Source organism: Anolis carolinensis, chromosome 3 (genome assembly GCF_035594765.1).
Source record: "Anolis carolinensis isolate JA03-04 chromosome 3, rAnoCar3.1.pri, whole genome shotgun sequence".
Taxonomy (NCBI): Eukaryota; Metazoa; Chordata; class Lepidosauria; order Squamata; family Dactyloidae; genus Anolis; species Anolis carolinensis.
Window position 1 is genome coordinate 171686893 of NC_085843.1, and position 12121 is coordinate 171699013.

Below are 12121 nucleotides of genomic sequence, written 5' to 3' on the forward strand. Positions count from 1 at the left end.
TAACAGCCTGAATTAAAGGACAAAATTTTCCACCACTTGTACAGAAAACAAATAGTTGTATTTTACTTAAACACAAGTATCTACCCTCTGGCATCTGTTTTAGGCAGTTAAACAGAATATTGACCACCATAATGCCTGTGGCAAGGACACTTGGAAGGAGATATTTGTTACGCCCAAATGGTTTCAACCTGTCATCACCCAAAGTCATCCCTGGGGGAGGGATGGGGATATGTCAGTTGCGATGTGTTCAGTTTTGTGATGACTCATGGGCCTTGTAGTCCTGCTCATGACATTGTGATGCCTGATGAAGAAGAAAACTTGGGTTTTTTACCTCCCCAGTCAGAACTGGAATCTTCCCAGCCAGATTCTTCCCAGCCAGATCTGGGAACCTTGCACCTGCAAGAGAGTTGTGTTCCAGAAGTATGTCAAACAAACCCTGAGCCTACATCTCCTGTGTTTTCTCGCCATGAGTTTTGTAAACAACAGAGAGGTTTGGAAGCGGCCTCGCGCAGGAGTGCTAGAATAGCTGCTAAGAATTTAGCCAATTAAGCCTGCTTTCCGTGAGAATCTTTAAGGAGTCAAACATCTGGTCTCAGAGATTAGCTTTCGTTTCTGGTTCCCAGAGAACTGCTCTTGGCGGGAAAGTTAGACTCTATATAGGTGTTTTAACCGCGAAGTAACTTCGCGGAGTCAATTCGTCAGCCTCCGGAGCGAGTTGTGTCTGGACAGCGCGCTCCGTTTCAAGCCTCGTTCCTGTTCAAGCCTTGTCCTTGTTCTCAAGCCTTCGCTCCTGCTTCCCAGCCTTGTTTACCTTCGGACCTTGCCTCGCCTTCCAGGACTAAACCTTGCCTTGTTTCACGGATTTTACCAAGTAATTCCACGGACCTTGTTCTTGTTCCTCGTTACCTTGTGTCACGATTCAAGCCTTGTTTTCAAGTATCAAGTTAATTCCTAGCCTTGCTCAAGTTCATGGACTAAAGGACCTCGTCATCTCCCCTCACCTTGCCTGGCAAGGTGAGTGTTTCGGTTACTGGATTACAACTTTGGCCCTTAATATTGCATATTGGACATTGTTTCTTGGACTAATTTTGACCTTTCCTGAAAGGTCTGCTTCTGGACTAACTTTTACATTTGTTTTCACCAACTTTATATACTTCTTCAATAAAGATAGTAGATAGATTCTGGCCTCTGTGTATGGTTATTGGTGCCTTGCAGCCTGGGTTCTGACAAGTTTTATGGTACTTTAAATTTGCCTCAGCTATCTATATCCCATGGTGCCTCCAGTAGCTCAGTGTGTTAAAGTGCTGAGCTGCTGAACTTGCAGACTGAAAGGTCCCAGGTTCAAATCCGGGGAGCGGAGTGAGTGCCTGCTGTTAGCTCCAGCTTCTGACAGCCTAGCAGTTCGAAAACATGCAAATGTGAGTAGATCAATAGGTATCGTTCTGACAGGAAGGTAACGGCGTTCCATGCAGTCATGCTGGCCACATGACCTTGGAGGTGTCTACGGACAACGCCGGCTCTTCGGCTTAGAAATGGAGATGAGCACCAACCCCCAAAAAACTGATAAAATGTATTACATTGGGGAAAATCACTTGTGAGAATGTATCTATCATCCAAAGATGTACAAAAATGCATGCATTAGGGGAAACCTGCCCCAAATTTGCACATTTTTCAGATAAAGATACTATTTATATATCGTGTTAGATGTTGGGGGTACAGTTATAATGTATTTAAAAACAAATGAAGTTAAAAACTTAAATGTCCTTTGACCAGAAGCTGGCCACTTGGAGTGCCTCTGGTGTCGCTTTAAAAAGGTCCTCCAAAGTACATGTGGCAGGGCTCAGGCTGCATTGTAGAAAGTGGTCTGTGGTTTGCTCTTCTCCACACTCACATGTCATGGACTCCACTTTGTAATCCCATTTCTGAAGATTGGTTCTACATCTCGTGATGCCAGAGCACAGTCTGTTCAGTGCCTTCCAAGTTGCCCAGTCTTCTGTGTGCCCAGGAAGGAGTCTCTCATTTGGTATCAGTCATGGATTGAGGTTCCTTGTTTTAGCCTGCCACTTTTGGACTCTCGCTTGCTGAGGTGTTCCTGCAAGTATCTCTGTAGAGCTTGATTTAAGGTGTTGGCGTGCTGGCTGATATCTGAACAGAGGATGGGCCAGAGATGTCAGTGCCGTGCTCTGACTTACGAGAAGCACTGCTTGACTATCAAGCAAAAAGTGTGTGCTAGAAATAATATCACACGAAAGCTGACTGGCACAACCTGAGGATCACAACCAGATGCAGTGAAGACATCTGCCTTCACACTTTGCTACTCTGCTGCTGAATACTCATGCCCAGTATGGAATACATCTCACCATGTTAAAACAGTGGATGTGGCTCTTAATGAGACATGCCGCATTATCACAGGATGTCTATGTCCCACACCCCTGGAGAAATTATACTGTTTAGCTAGTATTGCACTACCTGACATCATTAAGATTAGAAGCCTAAGAGAATGAATCCAAAACAGACATATAGCTGGGCCATTGTATACATGGACTGAACCATGCATGGCTTGAAATTTCAAAAAGCAATCCTTGATTTTTCCATTTTATATAAGGGACACCATTTTTGTGCCATTATATATAATGGGACTTGAGCACCCTCTGATTTTGGTACCCACGGGGTGCAGGTATCCTTGAACCAACCTCAATGGATACCAAAGGCAAACTGCAGTGCATTTGTCTCATTCTTGCTGAGAGTAGCTTCAGAAGTAGAGACGATATAATCATTGGGGTTTTTGTGTGTTTTCTGGGTTGTATGGCAGGCATCCTCAGAGGTTGTGAGGTATACTCAGAGGTTGTGAGGTTGTGAGGGGCCGGGCTGTGGCGCAGCTGGCTAGTAACCAGCTGCAATAAATCACTACTGACCGAGAGGTCATGAGTTTGAAGCCCGGGTCGGGTTTAAGCCCCCGACCATTAAATAGCCCGGCTTGCTGTTGACCTATGCAGCCCCAAAAGACAGTTGCATCTGTCAAGTAGGGAAATTTAGGTATGCTTTATGGGGGAGGCTAATTTAACTAATTTACAACATCATAAAACTGCCAGGAAAACAAAAGGAAAGGAATGAGGAAGTACAGCTACTAGTGGACAGTGAAGCAACAGCTCCCCCTGTGGCCGGAATCATGAAGCTGGAAAAAAATGTTAAATGCCTCTGTGTCTGTCTATATATGTTGTTTGTCTGTTGGCATTGAATGTTTGCCATATATGTGTTCATTGTAATCCGCCCTGAGTCCCCTTCGAGGTGAGAAGGGCGGAATATAAATACTGTAAATAAATAAATAAATAAACCTCTGAGGATGCCTGCCACAGATGTGGGTGAAACGTCACGAGAGAATGCTTCTGGAACGTGGCCATACAACCTGGAAAACACACAATAACCCTGTGATTCCGGCCATGAAAGCCTTCAACAACAATATCATCCTAATTATGCAAGAAATTTAATTTCCCATTTACCCAAGTCCTTCTCTTAATCACCATTAATGTTTTCATTTAAAAATAATAATTTACACTAATTATGACATCTAATTAAATTTTACATTTAAAAAGAGGACACAAATTCCTTGTATGCAATTATTGCAACATGCAGCTTGTCTCTGAGTAATTGGTACAATGGGTCCAGATTAAAACAGCTACGAACGACTGAAACAGACCTCTTGGAACAAACTTACAAACATTCCAGGACCTTGTGTCCCACTTCCTCTTGACAGCACCCTCACCCAGACTAATTTCTCCCAGCACGTTTTCCTTAGATTCAATGTGAGCCAGTCCTTGTCTGCTTTTGTGCGGAAGGAGAAATGTTGGCAGGAGACCCACCTTTCATTACTGTGTTAAAGCACAAAAAGTTCAGAGAAACTGGGCATGGCAACATTCTTCTTTCTTTTTTAACTATTGAAGGCCCTATCACACACCAAATCTGGCAACTATAACCCATTTCTCAGCACCATTACTGACCTGTTGCTCTTCTTACCTGCTAGATGTCTTTAACCTCTTACAGCTGCAGTATTCTTTTCTACAATATGCAAACATAGATGCACAATGTACTTTAAATATCCCATGCCTAAATAACATGATAGAGACTTACTATAATTCTCTCTCCTTCTGTTTATTCCTAAAATATATGTTTCCTTTGCTTATTTGCAAACGGGGCTAGCATAACCATTCGGAATAGGCATCCAATTCCCATTCTGGATGGTTGTTTACTTTCAGCTTACAGCACCATCATCACAGTGGCCTAGCATTAAGGCCTCCAATTTCATGACGTAAACTCTGTAAATGTAGGGCAAGGCGGCATCTCATTGGCGGGGAACTACATTAATTCCAGATGTTTCCAGAGCAACTGAACATTGCGGTCTGAAGTTGATTTATAAGAAGTTTCATTGAAAGCAAAAAAGAGCTGGCACTATGACCAATTTTCCTTCCAAATCAGCCAGCAATCCTACTTACATAGTTCTTGGTAATAAGCTTGGTTGCACTCGTCTGAATATGTTTAGTAATTCCACTCAGCTAAATTTACTACCAGGTTTTTTGTGTGTGTCAGAAGCGACTTGAGAAACTGCAAGTCGCTTCTGGTGTGAGAGAATTGGCAGTCTGCAAGGAGGTTGCCCAGGGGATGCCTGGATGTTTTGATGTTTCAGCCATCCTTGTGGAAGGCTTCTCTCATGTCCCCACATGGAGCTGGAGCTCATAGGGGGAGCTCATCCGTGCTCTCCCCAAGTTGAATTCGAACCAGTAACCTTCACGTCAGCAACCCAACCTTCAAGTCATCAGTCCTGCCGGCACATGAATTTAACCTATTGAGCCACCGGGGGTTCCTACTACCAGCTAACTCTGGCTTCTTCAACATTGTCCCTATACCCTAGGATTTGTTCCCAGGTTATCTGCTTTGAACTGTTTTATATTCGTCTCCATTGCCATATCAACTGGGATAATCAGATAATCTGAGATCAAATGCTGGCTGATAAATTTGGAAGAGGAACTGATCATTGCCTCAGAGTAGATACATCTGGAGAACATCTTGGTTGTCAAGTCAAGTTTACTTTATTGCAGTCACTAACCAGTTTGAGAGAAGAAGGACAAAGTCCCATACAAACATATCTGAGTTATGGGTTAAGATATTTAAAACTTTAAAATAGGTGTATCATTGTTAGGACATTGATAATTAACGTAAGGATCTAAGCTAAGCTAAAAGCCATACACAGGATTATATTAAACCCAACAATATTTATGGCATTAATGGGAGGGGACAAGGGTGCTCATGTGGCACAGGAAAGGGAGGTCCAACATCTTGGTTGAGTAATTTGGCTTGAGAATTGGACCAGGACCTTGGGAGACCAAGATTTGAATCCCTATTGAGCCACGAAAACCTTCTGATTGACCTTGGGCAAGTCACATCTTCTTAGAAAGAAGTGGCAAACTTCCTTCCAAAGAATTCTGCCAAGATCCCCTTGATTTATTTTTGTGTCAGGAGTGACTTGAGGAACTGCAGGTCACTTCTGGTGTGAAAGAATTGGCCATCTCCAAGGTCATTGCCCAGATATTTTGATGTTTCACCATCCTTGTGGGAGGCTTCTCTCATGTCTCCGCATGGAGCTGGAGCTGATAGAGAAAGCTCATCCACGCTCTCCCCAGGTTGGATTTGAACCAGCAACATTCAGGTTAGCAACCCAACCTTCAAGTCATCAGTCCTGCTGGCACAAAGGTTTAATCCACTGTGCCATCAGGGGCTCCTATCCCGTTGATAAATTTGCAACGTTAGAGAGAACTTGAAGGCACACAACAGCAAAGGTATGCTAGAGTTAATGAGTTTATGTTGAATGTTGCAGATCCTGTACAATTGCACAAATGGAAACTGAAACACCAGGCCATAGGAGAATGTGGCTAAGATTGCCATATAGCCAAGCAACATCAGGATGTGGTTAAGACTGCAAAGAGATGAACACACAAGCTAGAAGAAACTGCAGTTTGAGTCTACTGAGTAAGTGAAAATTTCCCTCTCCTCCCCTCCCCCTGCTGAATTAATTGAATGGAAACTATTTTCAAACTTTGAAATCAATTTTCAGCAATGAGACTGCAACAAACTTTAATAACGGCTGAGGTTCTTCTAGGCAGGGGGGGGGGAATCTTTTTATCCCACCGCTGCCACCAAATTGCAAAGATGTCAGGAAGGGGGAAGAAATCTTTTTTAAAATCCCACCTCCGACACCAATTGCGGAGATGTGGATGAGTTTCTATGAATATTTATATTATTATTATATATTTTATATCCGCTGCCACCAGTTATTAAAGATGTTTTATTTAAAAGCTGCCACCAGATGTAAGGATGTTTATAATGCGGCCACCAGATGTTAAGGGGATTATCAACTCTTGCCACCACTATAGAAGATGATATAGCCACTGGCTACTTAGAGAGGAGACTTTTGAAATTTTATTTTTCTTCTTTCGTGTTTGCTTTTGATGGTAGTATAGATTTCAGAGACTGAGATGTTAAAAAGAACAATAACATGTTTATTCAGGCACAAGTTTAATGGCACTTAGATTAACAGTTGCAAAGCTATATTGAGGTATTTCAAACTTCTTAAAACGTTACTTCTTTCTCTACTGCTTTAAACTGCAGTCACCCTGTGAATTTCAATCACAGCCTATCTGTTCCTTATCTGGAAACAGATTACCTTAAAATAAGCCACCAAACTTATTTTAACCTGACTCAAAATCAAACATTTGAGCCACCCTGATCCCTTCACTGAGGATCAATCTTCCCTGTAATTCCTCCGATTACAAACGACCTTAAAATAAGTCACCAAACTTATTTTAAATTGACTCAAAATGATCAATTGACTCTCCCTGATCCTCCAACTTAGGAACAGTCTTCTCTGTGTCTCATAAGAACACAGACTAACCGCTTTTTAAAACATTCTCTCCTTTTTCTCCAAACGGCGGCTGGCTCCGCCCTCGTTACTATGGCAACCTGCCTCAGAATGCTGAGCTGGCTACCATCCCCCATGCACTGGTAATTCTAATACTTACCCTTTTAAACATAGTTAAACATTACTTTTAAAACGCAATTAAACATGACATCTGTAAACTAAAAAAATTCACACTTCGTTACAGAGACTCAAGTGAGAACACATTGGGAGAGAAGCTGGGAAATCTTCAAAGCAGAGACTAAATTGGGACAATCGAGAGTTAGTTGGGATCATTCTTGCCAAATCTGTACAATTGGAGGACGTGCCATGTGGGATCCAGGACATCTTGCCTCGCCTTTCTTTTTAAAATCTGTTTATGAAGTTTGCATTTTGCCTGAGGTCATTTTACTGGTAACTGGATGGACTCTACCTTAGAAAGCAAAGAAACTGGAAAGAGCAGAAAGCTATCATGCACAGCAAGTTATTAACAATATGAAAATACACTGTGGCATGTTGCCCATCTGGTTTGTACACATAACTCACATAACTGTAAAATGTACTATTGATCCCCACTCACTTGGAAAACGGTCACTGTGGAAGAATGAGGACGGTGCACTCAAGAGAGCGAAATGCTTGTTGATTTCCATTCCTATATTTTGGTGGTATGTGTTTGGTTTTTCCACCTGTTCCTACCTGTTCTTGCTCGCCTCGTTTGTTTTTATTTATTTTTTCTCAACCTTTTTTTTTTTCACCAACTGAAAAGGATTCTTTCAACTGAAAGTAAGCATGTCAGGAAGGAAAATGGCAGTAGCACTGGAACAAGTCGCCCAAGGCATGTGATGTGCCAGTGGAAGACCGATAGATGAAAATATTCTTCAAAAAAGACCACTATTTGTTTGGCTTGAGCTCAGTCATTGAAGTCCAATCCACTCAAACAGCAGGAGCTGGTGACAGAGGAAGGAAGTGATTCACAACCATGAAGCACTTTCCATCTCATTCTGTAAATCAGAACTGCGAAAACCTTTTGTGTCAGGAAAGAGCAAAGGGGTGCCACATCCTAAAATCTGTTTGTTTCTGTCAGTTGGCATTTCCTGTTAACTGCAATCTAATATTGAATTGAGTGCATAGATTTCAATGGGCTCCCCCTACCCTAAATGATAATCTTCGCATTTAGTGCAACTACAGTTTAGGATTTCATCCTGCAGTTCTTGAACCATGGAGAACTTCTACCAAATATCTCCATTCCCTTTTCAACATAAAATTGTAACCAAGGACTTCATCACACACAACAAAATCAGCAAGGCCTTTGGCAAATGATTGTGGCCCTCATGGTTAGGGATTGTCCTGTTGTTTACAACATCTCTGTAGCACTTTATTCTATTCCTTCAGTCGGACAAAGTTTCTGTGTTTATGCCTTCCCAAGCCCATTATCTGGATAACAGTTTCGGGTATCTACCTCCCCCCAGTTTACATTCTACATTATATGCACTTTCTCTGGCCCAGTTCATTTTTAGGAGCCTACCCAGGTTTTTATCCAAGAATGTCTTACTGTAAATGTGATTTTAATATGTTTTATTGATTTGTTTTTATATTGTTGTTCTTTTTATGCCTGTATTCACCTGGCCCTGGCCCCATGTAAGCTGCCCCTTACATGGGGCAGGGTATTAAAATAATGTTGTTGTTGTTGTTGTTGTTATTATTATTATTATTATTATTATTATTATTATTATTATTATTATTTAGGAAACGGCTACCGACGGAGCCCAACACATGATGCGAGCTTGTGCCATTTCCAGGTATTTTCCCAACCTAGCAGTTCGAAAACATGCAAATGTGAGTAGATCAATAGGTACCGCTCCAGTGGGAAGGTAACGGCGCTCCATGCAGTCATGCCGGCCACATAACCTTGGAGGTGTCTACGGACAACGCTGGCTCTTCGGCTTAGAAATGGAGATGAGCACCAACCCCCAAAGTCAAACATGACTGAACTTAATATCAAGGGAAAAACTTTACCTTTTTACACTTCATAAGGTGATCTGAAATTGATTTCTTTTCAATTCCCTTGACATTAAGTCTAGTCGTGTTTGACTCTGGGGGTTGGAGCTCATCTCCATTTCTAAGCTGAAGAGCCGGCGTTGTCTGTAGACACCTTCAAGGTCATGTGGCCAGCATGACTGGATGGAGCGCCGTTACCTTCCTGCCAAAGCGGTACCTATTGATCTACTCACATTTGCATGTTTTTGAACTGCTAGGTTGACAGAAGCTGGGGCTAACAGCGGGAGCTCACACCACTCCCTGGATTCAAACCACTGATCTTTTGTTCAGCAGCTCAGCAGTTTAACCTGCTGCACCACCGGGACTCCCTGGATAGAAACATGTAAACATGCCCAATTTAACATGTGATAGAAATTTTCCCTTGCCTGCTTGTAAACATAATGATGGTGTTTTTCTGGTGGGAGGAGCTGGAATGGACCGTATTGATTCCTTTCTTCCACCTTTACTATTTTGGGGCTGAGGGGGAAGGGATGGCAATTTATATCTCTTTTTAAACATAAAAATATAGACATACATTTGAATAGGGAGCTATCTGAACTGTGCATTCAGCTTGGACACTAGTTCTGCAACCTTGATTTTTATCTTTATGGCCTAACAAACTATATAACGACTGTATAACTCAGAATTTAAAAAATAGCCCTGTTAATCTGGGATATCAATATGAAAAGGGATCTTGTAGCATCTTAGAGCTCTTCCAGACAGGCCCAAAAATGTGGGACCCGTTGCACTTTTACCTGAGGTGTCCAAACGACACCTCAGATAAAAGCAAATTCATTAGGAACAAAGAAGGGATTCCCTGCTTTGTCCCAAATTGATTAGACACCTGCTAAGATCCAGATCTTACCAAGTGTGGGCCCAGTGTAGATTGGGCCCATGTCATGCAATCCCTAGGCCCAATCCACACAACATCTTGGTTTTCTAGGCTCCATGAATACAAACTTACTGGGCCGCCATTAATGTGCTCCTTCAGTCCTCCTGGTGCATAGAAATGATGTGCCAGGAGATGGGGGGGGGGGGGCAAGGAGGAAAATCACTCCCCCCCATCTCTGGCACATCATTTTTACATGCTAGGAGGACTGAAGACGTATCTTAATGATGGCCCAATAAATTTTACTTTTATTCAAAGGATTATTTTGGGGGGCTTCTGGATGGCTGGGTGTCATTCTGGTTGTTACTGAGATGGCATCTAGACATCCTGCCCAGGAAAGCGCTGGTTTTGGACAGCTTGTGTGGACAGAAACCCACACCGAAGCGTGTTTTTAAAACCTGCTTTGGTTTTGGGTTTTACCCCTGTCTGGAAGTACCCTTAGAGACTCACCAAAGACTTCATCTCACAAAGGGGTGGGTTGGAAACAGGGGGAATTGTCTTTGTGTGGCGTTTCATGAGATACCATCTTTTAAAAAGATTGAGAATTTACTTACCTCCACCACACATGATCACCTTCGCTCGCTTCTTCCGTTTTTCCCCTAAAATAAGACACTGACTTATATTTATTTTTACTCAAGAAGACACACTATGGCTTATTTTCAGGGGATGTCTTATTTTTATTATGTATGGTACAACAATTTGCATTTATAGGATGATCTCTCTGGGCTCAGTAGCAAACTGCTTGCTAAAGCTTTTCCGCTAGCCTATGGTGTTTGTGCGGGGTGAAAGAGACCCACATGTTGTGACTCAGCAGCAGCAGAACCAGAGTGAAGATGAGGAAGGGGATTTTGGGTTTCAGATACAGGAGCCAGAGGATGGGATGCAAGATGAATTCCAGGATGAAGTCATAGCGATGAGAAATCATGGACTTATACAGGCTGGTTCAGAAGGGCAAGACGCGCAGCTGGCTGTGGATGAACTCCTGAGCCAGCCTGCCATAGATAACAACCAGGGAGACATTCCCTTGGGAAATAATGAGCTGGATTTGTCTCGGGCTCCTATTCAGGTGCAAGATAATGAATTAGTTGACCTTGAAAATGAAGGAGCTCCATTGCTATCTAGAGCTGGTTTGCAATGGAAGGGAATGCCTAGGTACAGCCTGAGATTAGCTGGAAAACGGGAGGCCTCTGAGGGGAAGAGAAATGCATTTTTGGGTTGCTTTTAAAAGTGTGTGTTTAGAGACAATTCTTTGTCAAAGCAAATTCTCGCTTCATCAGAGTGGATGTGTCTTCATGCCTTGGAAATTCTCCTGTTCTTGAATCCTTGCAACCAGTGGACTAATGTTTCTTTGGAAATGGACTCATGCTTTTTGACTAAAGACTATTGGATTTACTGACTCTTTTTGCAACTACTTCAGGATCTTTATTTCTGCCTGCTTTGGTTATATATATTCTGCTTTAGTTTAATAAAATTACAAAAGACTATTTCCTGTGTGTGACTTGGTGTCAACAGCAAGGTGCGACACCACAGACTATTGCTGGTCAGTGCTGGGGAGCAGTAGCTTTACTGGTGTTTCTGGGCGGGGGGGGGGGGGGCGTGAGACAGACTCACAAACTGTTGCTGGTTGGTGCTGGGGGAGATAGGCCCACAGTGCTGAGTAAAACAGCAGCTACAGCTTTACTTCTTCCCCTAAGGACACACAATACAGCTCCTCACTTCACTGAAGAGACTTTTACTTTCACTTTCTGTCTCCCTCTATGCCTCAGCTTGCAGCACACACAGAACGGAGCTGACCTTGTAGGCCACATAGCCACACCTATCACTATGTCTTACTCTCAGGGCATGTCTTATATTGTGCCAATGCTTAGAAATTCTGCTATGGCTTATTTTATAGGTATGTCTTATTTTAGGGGAAACAGAGTAGCTCAACCATTCACTTAAAGAGGACACAAGGCATCATTCTTAAGAACAAGACCATTCTTATGGGGTCCTTTGGCTCTCTAGCCCCTTACTCCAGAGGAGACACAAGGCATCGTTCTTAAGACCCCACTTCTATGGGGGATCCCCTTACTCTAGTGGAGACAAGCCCTCTTATTAAAACACTTCTTTCAATGGGAATCATGCTGTCTTTAAAACACTAATGCAAAGAAGGATTGTGAAGAGGCACCTCATAAAATGGAGTGTAACAGAGAAATCCACCACTTCCTATCCCACGCACAGATACCCATTTTTAGGCATTGCATGCAATG